The sequence below is a fragment of the Sceloporus occidentalis genome, unplaced genomic scaffold (genome assembly GCF_023333645.1).
Source record: "Sceloporus occidentalis isolate IW3139 unplaced genomic scaffold, rSceOcc1.0.p SCAF_106, whole genome shotgun sequence".
Taxonomy (NCBI): Eukaryota; Metazoa; Chordata; class Lepidosauria; order Squamata; family Phrynosomatidae; genus Sceloporus; species Sceloporus occidentalis.
Genome location: NW_028317086.1, coordinates 2,543,704 through 2,558,811, shown reverse-complemented (window position 1 = coordinate 2,558,811; position 15,108 = coordinate 2,543,704).

The following is a 15,108-nucleotide window of genomic DNA, read 5'->3' as shown; positions in this document are numbered from 1 at the left end:
ATCAAATAATTTTTGCCTTCAATGTACACATCTATGGACACTGGACGTTCTCAACTCGTTGAAACTTAGTCTATCGATAATAAAAATAATCTAAGGGTACAGTATACCGTATATAAGGGCATGCAAACAGGCTCCACATATGATAGGCCCCAGCTATCTTCTTTATATTGCCTGTATTATTATTGAAATTAAGTTTTAATTCCTTCATGAAGCTTAAACTCTGCATGCTGATATACCAATAGAGATTCGAGCTTCCAAGCTAACCTCAAGGTTTCTCCAACTCCAAATACTTCATTGTACATGTGTGTTATGTCATTTATAAATGTACTATAAGAGGCTACAAGGTTACGTATAAAAAGCGATTGTGATGCAAAATTAGCCTTATCACTGCAGAAACCAATGGAACTGTCTAATCAGTAGAAGAATGCAATCGGTTGCTATGGAGATAAAACCACTTAAAACATTGCACCACAATCACTTTTTTTATACATAACACCCTTATTTTTTTCCAGAGAGAACATTGGACTTTTCATCAGATCAGGCACTTCTTGTTTAAGCCATAAACGTGTCAGCAACTCACGCCAAAAACAGTATTAGCGGATACTTAGGACAGAATCCATAAATTTTGGCAGACTCCTCCAACATGTTTAATACATTACAGTTCTATAAAATAAACAGAGGTTTTATGAGATTGGCAGCTTGGGCATGCCGGCTGCTGTGGAGTACTTTTCCCAAGATGCTTAGCCACACAAAAAGCTTAGCATCTCTTGAAAGGCAGTCCACATCTATAGTTCCTTATCCCTGTCCAGGAGGGTTAGTGTAGATATTCAAGAATAACACCACGTGTCACTCTAATGGAACTTCACAGTACACTTAAATCTGTAGTTTAGCTTCAGTGCAGTTAGAGGTGGGCATGCTGGTCAAGTTATAAGCCAAGCCAACACTGGGCATGACTTGAAATGCACAAGAGTTGAGCTGTACTCATCCACCAAACACCATGAAGCCTAGGAGCCAAGCATTGATCTCTAGCATATAATGGGTTGCCCGCTTGCAAACTTTGATTGTAAAATTTAAGTGCAACAGTACCAAGCTATGCAGCTAAAGATCATACGCTGGGATCCCTGTAAGGGAGACTAGAAGAGCCCAGGGTAACACATTTTAGGCTGCTGTGAGAGATGAAATGGGTTAAATAAGTAGCCCGATGATTCCCATTCCCTTTTAGAGTGTAGAAGCCTTAACTGTAAATCCAGCCTGGATACTTCAGTAACTATTGGCTTACTGAAAATTTCATAAAAAGGTATATTGAGTGTGGCAAAGATCTATAAAACAATTTCCTACAACTGAAGTTACTTTGGCATAAAAATCTAGATTCATGTCTTGGTAATTAAACCCGGTTATGGGGATTCATAACAATAATGTTTTCTTTCCTGTTGCACCATCTAGTGGCAAAACGTAAAACTGCTCTCAGACATGATTCCTTTTCACTGATTCATATATTAAAACTGGCATTGATTTGTTTGGAGTTAAGAGTCTTTTTGATAAATCAGAAATTAATCACACACTGAACTGTATGAAATAAATAAAAATCAGATGCATAAATAACAGGACTGCAATAATTCATGTAATGTAATGATTAACACTTTTTAAGCAGTCATACTAATATACTTATACATTATAGCACTTCCAGGTTATAACGCTTGGGAGTGCCTGGGTTGCTTGGTTTCACCCACAGAGGAAATGTACCTAGCATTATGGCTCCAGTCTGCCATGATATGTAGTGGATTTTTCTTCTCTAAGTTTTAAAATAAAATTGTATAAAATATGGCTTGCCAAGGGCAATCTATTAAATATTACCCATTATATGCTATGCTAGTTTTGTACTGTTTTTTGTCCCTCAATGCTAGGGGCTTGGCCTAAGAGCAAAGTGATATTCCAAACATGGACCTTCTTGCCCAGTGTGCCTAGAGATAACCTGTGTTGATTAAGTCTGTTAATGCCTACATTTTATGTGTAGTGTTGTTGTTCCACGTCATCCATTCTAGCTGTGGACTGTGCTTATAAGTAGGAAAAGTGCTGCCAGAGTGTTGTATTGAGGAGGCTGCTGGATAGTATTTTGGGGGGTGAAAAGGAAAGGAACAAAACAAATAAATAAATTGTAAGCTTGAGAACAGGTGTCTGGGTCCCACACAAGGACACAGTCTAATAGCGGAGTCCCGTTGCAGGAAATGTACACCATTACAAAACACAGTCTAGCAGGCCCAAAATCACAGCAGTGTGAGTAGGCACAAAGCCAGGTCCAGCAGCACAATACAGTAGGGTGACCACATTGACCATATTTTCCAGGACACGTATAATTTTTCCATATTGCTGACCAGCCCAGATAAAGTGCTGCCCTGCAGTATGGGGATGTATAATAGAGCTCTGCGTGGGACCATTTTCTTAATCCCGCTCCTGCTGAATTTCTGACCATTACCGCCCACTCCCGCAACGTGTGTGTTCCACTCCCGCCCGTCCGCGAAACAAATGTGTCCAATCCCGCCTGCTCCCGCAAACATCATTCACAAACATTAATTCCCTCATTCACAAACATTAATTCCCTCATTCACAAACATTAATTCCCTCATTCACAGATACTAATCATTCACAGATACTCATTCATTCCCTCAATCACACATACTCGTTCATACAAACTCCCCCACCCCCTTACATGGACTGCAGATTTCCCGCACACTCTGGCAAGGCTGCCTTTGCGTTGCTCGCACACAGCGTCTCTTCTCTTGTCAGAGTCACGTGACGTAAATTCACATGACTCCGCTGGGTTCCTGGGCGGAACAAGAGAAGAAACGCTGTGTGCAAGCAACGCGAAGGCAGCCTTACGGGAGTGTGCGGGATTACTGGGACCCACATGTACATTGTCTGACCACCCGCAACACCCGAAAAACCGCCCGCACTTTTATCTGGGCTGGTCAGCAATATGGAAAAATTATACGTGTCCTGGAAAACATGGCCGGTGTGCTCACCCTATGGTACAGAAGCATAACCAGAAGCGTAGTCAGGAGGTTCAGATTCAGGGGCTGGCAGCACAGGTTCGTAGTCAGGTACAGGCAAGAAGTCAGATAATATATAACAGGCCACAACACATGCTCAACAGACAAAGTATCATTGAGCCAGGAATCCATGTGTCAAGCAGGTTTGAGTGGTCTACTAAACTGGTAACAGGTGCAGGTGATCAACACTCAGTGGCTGCAGGTGGAAATACCCTGAGTGCGGATAACAAAATAACAAAGCAGATAGTTAACTGCAATACTATGCATTAGCAGAACACTTGGCAAGTGGCAGATAGAACTAGGAACCTGTTTGTAGATTTGAGGTCTCCAAGTCCTGTACCAGGCACAACCTCTACAAGCCATCTGCAGACCTTGAACGCAGACTGTAGCAGACAAAGCATCAGCTTGTCTTGATCTGTCAATTCTAGTTTTGTCATACTCTTTGACTCTATGTACTATAAAGAAAGAAATGGAACAATAAGAGAGAGTAAACAAATAAAAGGGTTATAAGGAAGAAAGAAAAGAGAGGAGGAAGAAAGAGAGAGATTGAAGGGCAAATTTATAAATTGTGAAGATGAGACCACTGACAAAGCCCAGGGCAACCATGTGCTCCTGAAATATGGCCAGACCATGGGCAGCTGTTGCTTTTGCATGTTTCATATAGTCCTGGAGTAGTGTAACTATGTTCAGTCTCAAGGAATGCACTTAAGGCCTTGAATCTCATTGTTTTGTAAACCACTTTGACCCCATTTCCTAGTGGTCCTGAATGCCTATCGTCACTAAACTCTTATCCTCTCCCTGCAAGTCAACTTTTAACAAGATTCAGGGGGACTATTGACTAACAAATAAGGTATCAGTTGATTCAAATGGTTAAACCTAACTGATTGATAACGCTGCAGTATCTGCTCCAAGTTGGCAGCTGGAGCCTTCACTGTGATGCAGTTGATTTGAAGTGTGTAGTGATGTTGGCATTGGTGCTAATTTAACAAATATTCACTCTTGTTAGCGAATAGACTGCTGGGTGGGTGCTGGCTTACACCTTCATGCTAACTGCATTTGCAAAAATGTTACTTTGTAAAATATTTATATACATTATAATAAGTAAATATATTATTACTGACACATTTCAAAGCTTTCCTTTTTTATGAAAAAGATCGTTATTTTACACTAGATGGCACTACTACACAATAATATTCAGAACAGAATTTGTGGTGTTTGAAGGGACATAAATACAATAGAACTTAAGTGTAATTTTGTCTTATATTATTAACAATAATAATAAACATAAAATGTCTTTAAGAAATAACTTTTTTGTGCCATAAATTACTAGTTATCTAGCTCCTTGTTGTATGATAGCCACCTGTTCGCCAAACTAGCACAGCTGAACTGATAGTGTGTAGACAAAAGGCAGCTGCAATAAAATAGGATTCATTTGGAATCCTAATCAAGGATTTGGCACCAGTCTAAAATTCACTTAACCACTTTCAGCTGCTCTAAAATGGGGTGATATCATGCTTGTGACAAAACTAGAGAACCCAAGGTCCATGGGACAGTAATGAGCGCGGAATTCTTATGCAGTGAACCACTAGTTTTGGGGAAAGTCGGTGGAAGTTCCAAAGGGGTGGTCATCATTGGGTGTTTAGCATCTTTGGGACCATTCGATGAAACACACAACAAATCCCTTCTATTATATAAATTAAATAACTGCACTGGGCAGCTGAAAGAGTTTGAAGAATCCCTTATGAAAAAATTACTGCAGTTTTTCTGAAGTAATACTGCAGTTTTTTGGACATGAAAAAACTGCAATACTGCACTTTTACTGCACATTTACTGCATTTGTACTTCACTGTACTGCAGTTTTACTGCACTTTTTTTTTTTATATTGCAAACCTACAGTTGTACTTCAATGTACTGCAGCTTTATTGCGTTTGTACTTCCGTACAAAAATAACTGCAGGAAAACTGCAGTACAGTGAAGTACAAATGCAGTAAAACTGCAGTAAAAGTGCAGTATTGCAGTTTTTTCATGTCCAAAAAACTGCAGTATTACTTCAGAAAAACTGCAGTAATTTTTTCATAAGGGATTCTTCAAACTCTTTCAGCTGCCCAGTGCAGTTATTTAATTTATATAATAGAAGGGATTTTTTCGTAAGGGATGATCCTTCAAGAACTGAGTTAGACACATCATTATCGCAAAAAATACTTTAAAAGAGGTGATACACTTACATCTAAGCAGATCTGTCATTTTAGTCTTTCCTCTGAAGGTTTAATCACATATAAAGACACTTCAGCAGATTTTTTTGTTTATATATCAACAACCCATCAGTGTCTACATTTGTGTCACATAACAACTAAGTGGCAAAAAATATGAATCATACAAACGAGTGGGTGCACGTCCAGGGGAAGCAGAAATGTCAGCAACCAGGGTCAGACCTCACCCTTTACGCGTTTCGCACTAGCTTACTCCAAAGCAGTCTGACTAATGGGCAATTAAGTACTCAACACAATCAATTAAGATAATAAAAAAATATATAGTAAAAACATATTTATCAGAACATACAAGTATATTTAGTAGCTTTACAATTCATCTTATGTATATCACCTAGTACATATATTATACATAAAAAAATACCAATACATAATTTATCAATAAATATTACAAAAAATATAAATATATTAACATATAAATACGTGTACATATAAATACATAATTAAATAACCTATATCGATATATCTCAATAAAAACAAATACATTTTTATACATAAGATGATTTGTAATTAACCTTTTGTAAGGATGGCTTGATTCATGGTTTCATAATCAATTAAGAAAAAAACATTGACATCATTATTTAAGGATATGATTTCAGATTGATTTTGAAACTATGAATTAGGCCATCCTCATATAAGTATAATCATAATTCATCTCATATTATAAATTTAAACCATGTTTTAAAACCTTTCACATGTGCCTTGGGCCACGGTGTTGTATGTTTGTATACCCCTTGTGTTGGATGTTAAATGTAAATGTGGAGGATTCTGTCAGTTAAGCAGAAGCCTTAATTAAGCATTGTAGCATCTAGATCTCTGGATTGAACACCCAAACTCTGCGAGATCTCTTGGCAAATTACAGCCACTAGTTCCAGCCATACTACACTGCTTATTTTTATATATTATTATATTATATATATATATATATATATATATATTATCAATTGCTTTTTATATGTTAAATTATGTATTTTAAATATTGATGCAATAAGCAGCTATTAGATATATTATTTTTATACTCTTTAACCTGTTTGTTTTGGAGCTAGCGTATACTTGTACAGTATATTTGTACAGTATATTCTTCTTTTTGGTATTTAGGGAACACTACCAACTGGTAGTGTTACATTTTTTTCTCTCTTGATTCTTTCTTCGTTTTATTTTTTAATTTTATTTTTTATTTCTTATTTTTGTATTTACTTGACTTATATTACGACACAGACCAATACACTGTTGAATTACATAGAAACATAGAACTCGATCGCAGATGAGAATCATTCGGCCCATCTAGTCTACCCTGATGTAGAGACTCAGATCTTAATCAGTCCCTGGTCTTGTCTTAGATCCAGGATAGCCAATGCCTGTCCCTAGCATGTTAAATTCCCTTATTGTATTAATCCCTACCACGTCTGATGAGAGGCTGTTCAACCTCTCAGTAATGTAAAACTTTCTTACATTACATCTAAACCTCTGACGCTCTTGTTTTAGACAATGACCTCTTATTCTAACATTTCTCCTTTTTTGAAATAAACATCCCTCCTGTACTTAGTAATGGTCACTATGTCTTTTTAAGACAGTGCTTTTGTCCCTATTTTATCTATGTAAATGCAAAGCTTATTTAATTATAATGATTGAATTCTTCAATTATTATGATTGAAGAATTGTTTCTGGGAAGGGTTTGTGCATTCAACGGTATCAGGAACCACAGTTCTAACGCGGCATCTAGTTACAAAAGGAGGATCTGGGAATCACAGCTGGAAACCAGTCCCGAGGGCAGCCTTTGAGCCCGTAGAAAAGAACGACATTTATGGGGGATTCAGATCCCAAAAGGGAAAATAGAAAGGGACCTAAAGAGGGCCAATTGGGGGGTATGGATAGAGAACAGGAGATGGAGATCCCCAGGGAAATATATGCAGGTTCTAATACATGGATGACCATAACATTCCAAAATGTCAATCATCCACACACAGATTTTTAGGAGCATAGCAACCTTTTAGAAGAATGTCTGTAGAGATTTATTTAGGTGTAAAGGGGCTTTGGCAAACAGGTTAAAATGTACCTTTAAGCAATAAAGCACATAGAACACAGTGCAATTACCTCTGCTAAATGACACATAATTCTGCAATTTCTTCACACTAAAATGTGCTTAAAGTGTTTGACTGCTCCGTCATCAACACTGATGCAGACGGTGTCCTCTGGCACTTAACAAGAAAATCAATAAAGCACTGCTTTAAGTTGGAAGAAGTCTAATAAAATTAAATGATGCCGTTCGTATCACAGAACTTCCACTGCCTAAAAAAATGACTTCCTCACACAGGAAAAAAAGGGAAGGACTGCAGGGAAACTTCCACCAAATCGTATATTAGTATCACAAAAAACCCCAAACCATTAACTACATTAATGTGTATTCTCCATTTTTTTTAAATACATACGTCTTTAATGGTTTGGGGTTTTTTTTTTAAAAAAAAAGAACCCCATTCTTAACAGAGTTTTTATTTTCTGAGGTGCCAACTATGACGGCTTTGAGCTCTAAAAGAAGGTTCTTTTAAACTGGTCCATGGTTGTGCAACAATTGACCCATAGTGAAAGATTTAATCCGTAACTGGGGAACTCACAGCACACAATACCTTATGCCCCACTTGATAAAGATGCAATCTATTAGGGTTTCCCATTACATAGTAAGCTCACACAAGATGAAAGTCCCCAAACTGGCAAGTTTCTTGTCCATGTACAGTACACAGATTAGGTATCAGCTAGGGACAACTCTAGCAGAAGGATAGTTGGACCTTTTGAACACAAAATTAAGTCAGAAAAATTCAACATAAATGGCCTGTGAGATAGTATACCCCCTACAAGGCTGCTATTTGTTACAGCATAGCCTATCTGGTTTATTGGTCAATGATTTGTCTAAATGACTTACAATTACTGTGATCATGGGAAATGTTATTGGACACATGACCTTTAGCCTTCAGATAAATCATTTATTTTATTATTTTCTTGGGGGATTGACTTCATCCACAAAGTAACTTACTGGTCATGTATGACCATATTCTATATCAAGATGCAATGGGGATTTAGTTTTTTTTTACATCGGGTAGCCTTTGGATGTTCCTCTCTTTAATGGCCATTTGTGAATTTTAATTATCTTTGTATTTTAATGAAATATGAAAGTAAAATTTTATAGAGATAATGACACATTTCTGATATGAAACAGATTTGTTTATAAAAATAATTAAACCTACAATGACTTTTGAGCTGCTGAACTAAATTGTCCAACAGCCTAGTATCCACAATCCTGATATTATCTCCTGACATTCTACATTTGCAAAGTAGAACTCCCACCAAGCATCATAGATACTCTCTCTGCACTCCTCCCTTGCGTTTGTAACGCCCAGCATGGTCTTTAGATCCATTCCAGTCTCTGTAGCTGACTGTACCGGGCGCCAGAATGTTTGACATCACTCAAGTACTCAAGACACAGAAGACTGTGGAGGATAAAAATGACCTTTTTTTGTGATAACAGGACAAAGCCCCTAAAATGCCCTATGAGGTTTGCCTCCAGTAGTCAACAGGTTTAGGGCACAAGCCAGCACAGGTGTAAGCCATCTTGGTTCCTAAACAAACCATCCACAAAGTAACAGATTTTGTTTGGATTCCAGGGCGGTGGATGGCATAGTGATATGCGCTGGCTCAGAGCTTTGTATTTCTTTTGCCACGTGGCACATTTTTCTGTGCTGGCTAACCATCCCTAATAGTTGATTAACTTATCTTACAAATCGTAGAGTTTCTTTTACCGTGATGTCAAATATTATGTTGTGTGGTGCATTCACCGAGATATGATTCATCTTACCTTTGGCATTTCTACGCTCTGCAGAGCAACACATATACGATATTTCCACAGAAATGTGTCAAGTTGAGAAAAATGACTCCACAAATAAGAAATGTCAAGATTTCTGCTTTCCTGTAACGCAAAGCCTCTAGGAAGCATCTTCTGAGTTAATTATACACTGAAGTGCGCCAATATGTCAGTTCAATCATGCAACACAGGAAAACAGACTTTCTCAGTTGGATTTTTAGTTTCGAATATTTTCATGAAGTTACCATCATTACTTAACACTTTCAGTGTATCTCATATGTGGTGGCACTGTAGGGTCCGCTTTCCACGCTTGCTGCAAGCTGTTGTGTAGGGAAAGCTGTTGATCGGCTTGTGAGCCAAATAGTAGCCTTCTTGCGAGCTCCAAGAGAAAATCTTACACATTAAACAATATGTTATATTCCTAGCCTTCCTTTTACACTGAAGAAAAAGCTGCAGATAGGTCCGAGAACAATTATGAGCGGCTTCTGGAAAAAAAAAAGAACAAAGTAAAGTGAATATCGGATCATTGCCTTTAGCCAGAATGGTGATGAGAGTGATGGGAGGTGTAGCTCCGAAAAGTGTGGCCATTTGAGGTGAACTTTTTTTTGGCTGGTTAGCATGATTAAGCAATTTAACACTGTATGTTTTGCGTGTCCCTAAACTGAGTTCTCTACATGTATCTACAACTTTAATATATGATTTTAGTGACATTAGCATATAGAAACCATTTTACTGTGTGAATATATGATGACACTTGATCTTTCAGATGCAAACAGGCTGTGTTTTCATCGCAGTTTTTATACTCAACTACATTTCTGGCATCCAAAGTGAGACACCTAAATTGGGGCTGTGATTAGAGGCAGGACAGGGGTCGAACTATTCACCTACCTTATCCGTCCAGCCAGGGGCGTACCTAGAGTATTTGGCACCTGGGGCGGATCCTGTATGTGGCACCCCCCCCAAACAGTTTAAAACTGAATAGCTTCTATCGTTATATACTGGTGCAGACATTGAAGGTGGTACAGCATTACTGTTATCATTATATACTGAGGCAGACATTGACGGTGGTACAGCATAACACCTACTACTATATACAGAGCCGGCCTTAGGCGTTGTGGCGCCCTGTGCGGACTACTCCTCTGGCGCCCCCCCTCACTACCCCCCCTCTCTGCCCCTTCAAACTACCCGCCCTCTCTGCCCCTTCAAACTACCCCCCCATGCCCCTTCAAACTACCGCCCCTCAAACTACCCCTTCAAACTACACCCCCCTCTGCCCCTTCAAACTACACCCCCTCCCTCTGCCCCTTCAAACTACACCCCCCTCTGCCCCTTCAAACTACACCCCCCCTCTGCCCCTTCAAACTACACCCCCTCCCTCTGCCCCTTCAAACTACACCCCCCCTCTGCCCCTTCAAACTACACCCCCCCTCTGTCCTTTCAAACTACACCCCCCCTCTGCCCCTTCAAACTACACCCCCCCTCTTCCCCTTCAAACTACACCCCCCCTCTGCCCCTTCAAACTACACCCCCCCTCTGCCCCTTCAAACTACACCCCCCCCCTCTGCCCCTTCAAACTACACCCCCCCCTCTGCCCCTTCAAACTACACCCCCCCACTTACCTTGTTGCCGGAGTCCTGCGGGGAGAGCGGGAGGCATCCGTCTTCTCGCTCTGCCGCGGTGCCGGCATTTCATGTTGAGAGCCGGAATAGTCCGGCGCTCAACATGAGATGCCGGCACAGCGATGGAGTCACGGAGAGTAAGGGGCGCCGAGCGGTTGCCGAGAACTTCACGAGCAACCGCTCGGCGCCCCTGACCGGGACTTAGATTTAAGCATCGGTTTTTTTTTTTAAACTTTATTTAACATGAATGATGTTAAATAAAGTTTAAAAAAAAAACACAAAAAAAAAAAAACGATGCTTTAATCTAAGTCCCGGTCAGGCGCCCCTGCAACCATGGCGCCCTGTGCGGTTGCACAGGTCGCACACCCCTAAGGCCGGCCCTGACTATATACTGAGGCAGACATTGACGGTGGTAAAGCATAACACCTAACACTAAATACTGAGGCAGACATTGACGGTGGTACAGCGTAATCCCTATCACTATACATTGAGCCAGACACTGATAATAGTGCAGCATAACGCCTATCACTATATACTAAGCCAAACATTGATGTGGTGTAGGCCTACCACTTCATTGTCTGGCTTAGGGATGCACCTAAACGAAAATTCTGGACTAAAACCGAACATCCAGCATTTACCTGTCCGAAACCAAATATGACCCCCACCATAAAAAAAATCTCACACTTTTATTTAAAGTAAGTAACACAGCAAAATATATATATATATATATATGATTGTTAACAGCAATCACACTCCTATCATGCCGAGGCATACCCAGATTCCAGCATGTACTAGCTGACTTGGCATGACAGGAGTGTGATTGCTGTTAGCAAATATATATATATATATATATATATATATATATATATATATATATATATCTTGTTATTATTATTGTTCACATGTGAACTCAGCACTGGAGGCATAGAATAAGACATACAAATCCCGTATTTGCAGGTATATAATAATAATGTATGGAAACATAGCAAGAGATAAAACTACAGGCATAGATGATAAGTTGCACAACCCAAAGCCAGCCCTGGCGTCCACACTGCCCACATAGAACCTGACCAGCACTAATTAACACTTTCATTCACATAATTAATTCACACAATCATTTATTCTCTCTCATTCACACAAATTTACACATTCATTAATGCATTCTCACAAACTCATTAATTATCTCCCTCATTCAGACAATTCATCCACACATTCATTCACTCACTCATTCTCACTATCTACCTTCCCCCTTTTCTACCCCTTCTCACTATCTATCTACCCCCCCTCCCCCCCTTTGTAATTAAAGTTTTTTTACTTACCACCCTGCGGCGGTAGCACGACTCCTCCGTTTTCCTGCTCTGCGCCGAAATATGACGTCATATTTCGGCGCTCAACATGACATGCCGGCACCGCGACGGCGTTATAGGCCTCGCGAAGGAGACTGAGGGGCGCTGAGCGGTCGCTAGGCGCCCCTCTCTCTCCTCCGTTTAAAAAAAACAACAAAAAAAACGATGCTGCCGGGGATCCGGACATGTGGTCACCCTAGCCCGTGGCACCCCCTTGACGATCGGCACCCGGGGCGGACCGCCTCCCCGCCCCACGCTAGGTACGCTACTGCGTCCAGCCACCTTGCAGTCTGCGCAGTCACATGGCAACAGTCTGGAATAAAGTATTTCCTGGAAAAATAAATATCGCAAATTTGGTAAAGAGTTATTTGTGGGCGGGTTTCAGACTAAGTGACTTGTTAATGACTTAAATGACTTTAGAAGATTATGTAAACTGATGCAGTAAGGAATGGAACTGTTGCAGAAATCATTGGGAAGATGCCAGAACTGCCAGTCACTCTTCTGCCTCTTGGCACATGCTAGAACGATGACTGATAGCTGTGTTCACCACCTGTTTGTGCAGCAGCTGTTATCTTTTCTGTAGGTTTGGTGCACTATTTATTACACGGAAATATTGATTACAAATAAAGATCCAGTGATGTTGTAAATGGAGTCTGAGAGCTTAAAGACAGACTGTACACTTTAACACACATTAATGCATTACCTGGAAAAAATCAATAAATACAGAATCCTTGCAGTTTTGGAGGTTTTGATGGTTAGCACTCATTTAAAGATATTTAGTAAGGATCTGTTGTAGAAAAAGAAACACAGATTAAAGGGAAGCTACTGTACATTCATTTATTTTGATTAACCATTAAATAATCATGGTTTGAAAGGCATCGGAAAAATACTTTCTGCCTTAATGTTTCTAACTGTATCCCTTAAAGGTTGGGGAACATGTCCTGTGACTCCTGTCTACCCCCCTAGGCTTGCATGTCAAAGGCACTATAAGCATAGCAGCATACCCTCCCCAGGTTGAAGTGCCCAAAGTGTGACATCTTTGTTAGGGGATGGGACTGGAGGCAGAGTTAGGGCCAAGGGGAGACCCCAATCAATTCTACAACTTGGAAGGCTAGTCAAGTGAGATTTTCTAATTTCGGAACTAGATTGGCATCCCTACTGCCTGCAAAAGTGGGATGGCGGGACAATGGCTACCCTGCGGGAAAACAGGATGGTTCGTGGTATGTGTAAGAGTGCTGGCCTGTACAATACAAAAAATGTCATAACACAATACAGAGATGCATTTATGCTTTTAACAGTTCTTTATGTATAAGGTCTACACTAGCCACATTTAATAAACATTGTAACATGAATAATTGATGGCCTGAACAATATTTAATGATTGTCCCTATTATATTTCTAAAACTGCCTGCTGGATGCCAATTATTTATACACAAAGACAATGGGTGTATTTTCCAATGATGTTTATTCAGTTTATTGCTAGAGGGCAACTCAAGATATTTATAGCCCTTCCAGTATTACAAATCTCAAGTGTGTTTTTTACATTTTTAAGTTTATTGAGGTTCTGTAAATTGTGACATCTGGTTATGTTCAGAAAACCGCTACCAGCAAAAAAAAAAAAAAAAAAAAAAAAAAAAAAAAAAAAAAAAAGCCTTGTGCATTTCAAACTATGTTATGAACTGGCAATATAAAATGATAGCTTATACATTGCACCTTTTCAGCTTTCATCTAGAAAGCGTTCCAGATGTTCATGTGGTTTATTCACTGACAGGTGTTTGCTTGTATCATATCCTGTAGTCATTTGTTGACAGGGATACCTTCACTCTTAACTTCTGTTAATACAGAAAACCCCTTAAAAAGTGTTCTCATCATGCCGCAAAATGGTACAACTGTAAAGACTAACAAAGCCTCAGGTTTCCATATCTGCAGGTTTATGGACCACTTTCCCAGTACACAACCTTACCACTGATGTACCTTTCGAAAAATATGACAAAACCAGAAGCAATGGTGGTTAGGGCTTCTATTTAAAGTCCCATGGATTTTTTTTCCCTTCCGTAATGCATGTTATGATTGAAGAAAATTTGCTCCAACAAACTTATCTACGGATCTGGAGGCCACCATTGTTGTCAGTCATGAGACATTTTGGGCGACTTTCTCTGCTCAAACACTACATTGAGCCGATTCTTTGAGGCAATGCTAACAAAGTCCAATTTTTATAATGCAATCCTTTCCTCCATAGACTTTCATCAGGAACAGTGTCCGCCTGGTAAAGTGCAATACTTTTATCGATACTAGAGCTGCAAGACTTTCTTATAAACTCACCAAGGAGGCGATTTTAGGTCATCAAGGTTAGTCAATTCAACAAACCACTGTCAGCAATATGTGTATAAAGGGGACATATTACAAACTTTCCCAACACTTTTAAATCATTCAAGAATCAAACAGAAATTTTAAAGGCTTTTTTTTATCCAAATGAATCTGAATCTAGCCCCAAATCCATTGTGATGTATCCACTCCTGCAGTAAAGGGATGGTATTCTTCTTTGGCAGTTCCCCGAACGGCTACGGATGTACTTCTATATTTGCAATCCCGATTAAGTTTCAGGCGAAATAATTGATGGACATCAGGATAGGTTAGCAGGTGTGTAATTTTCCACCGTGGGACGCATCCAAGACGATTTCCGAATATCCAGCACAGATAGCAGTCAGTAACAGCAGATAAATCATGTCTCACCATATTGTAGCTACATCGTAGAAAATGTGCTTGTTTTGTTTTTCATCTTTAGGTAGAGCTAAATATAAAACTCCAAACTTATTTCCTAACTGCTCATCACTAAATTGAGGATAAAGGTTTGGTTTTAATATATTCAGTTCCACATATAATGATCTAATGTCTGTTCATTGTTTTTACTTTAAAAAGAAAAGAACAAAAGTAGGAAAAATGTATTTTCTTTTATAAATGACATTTTGTTCCAGA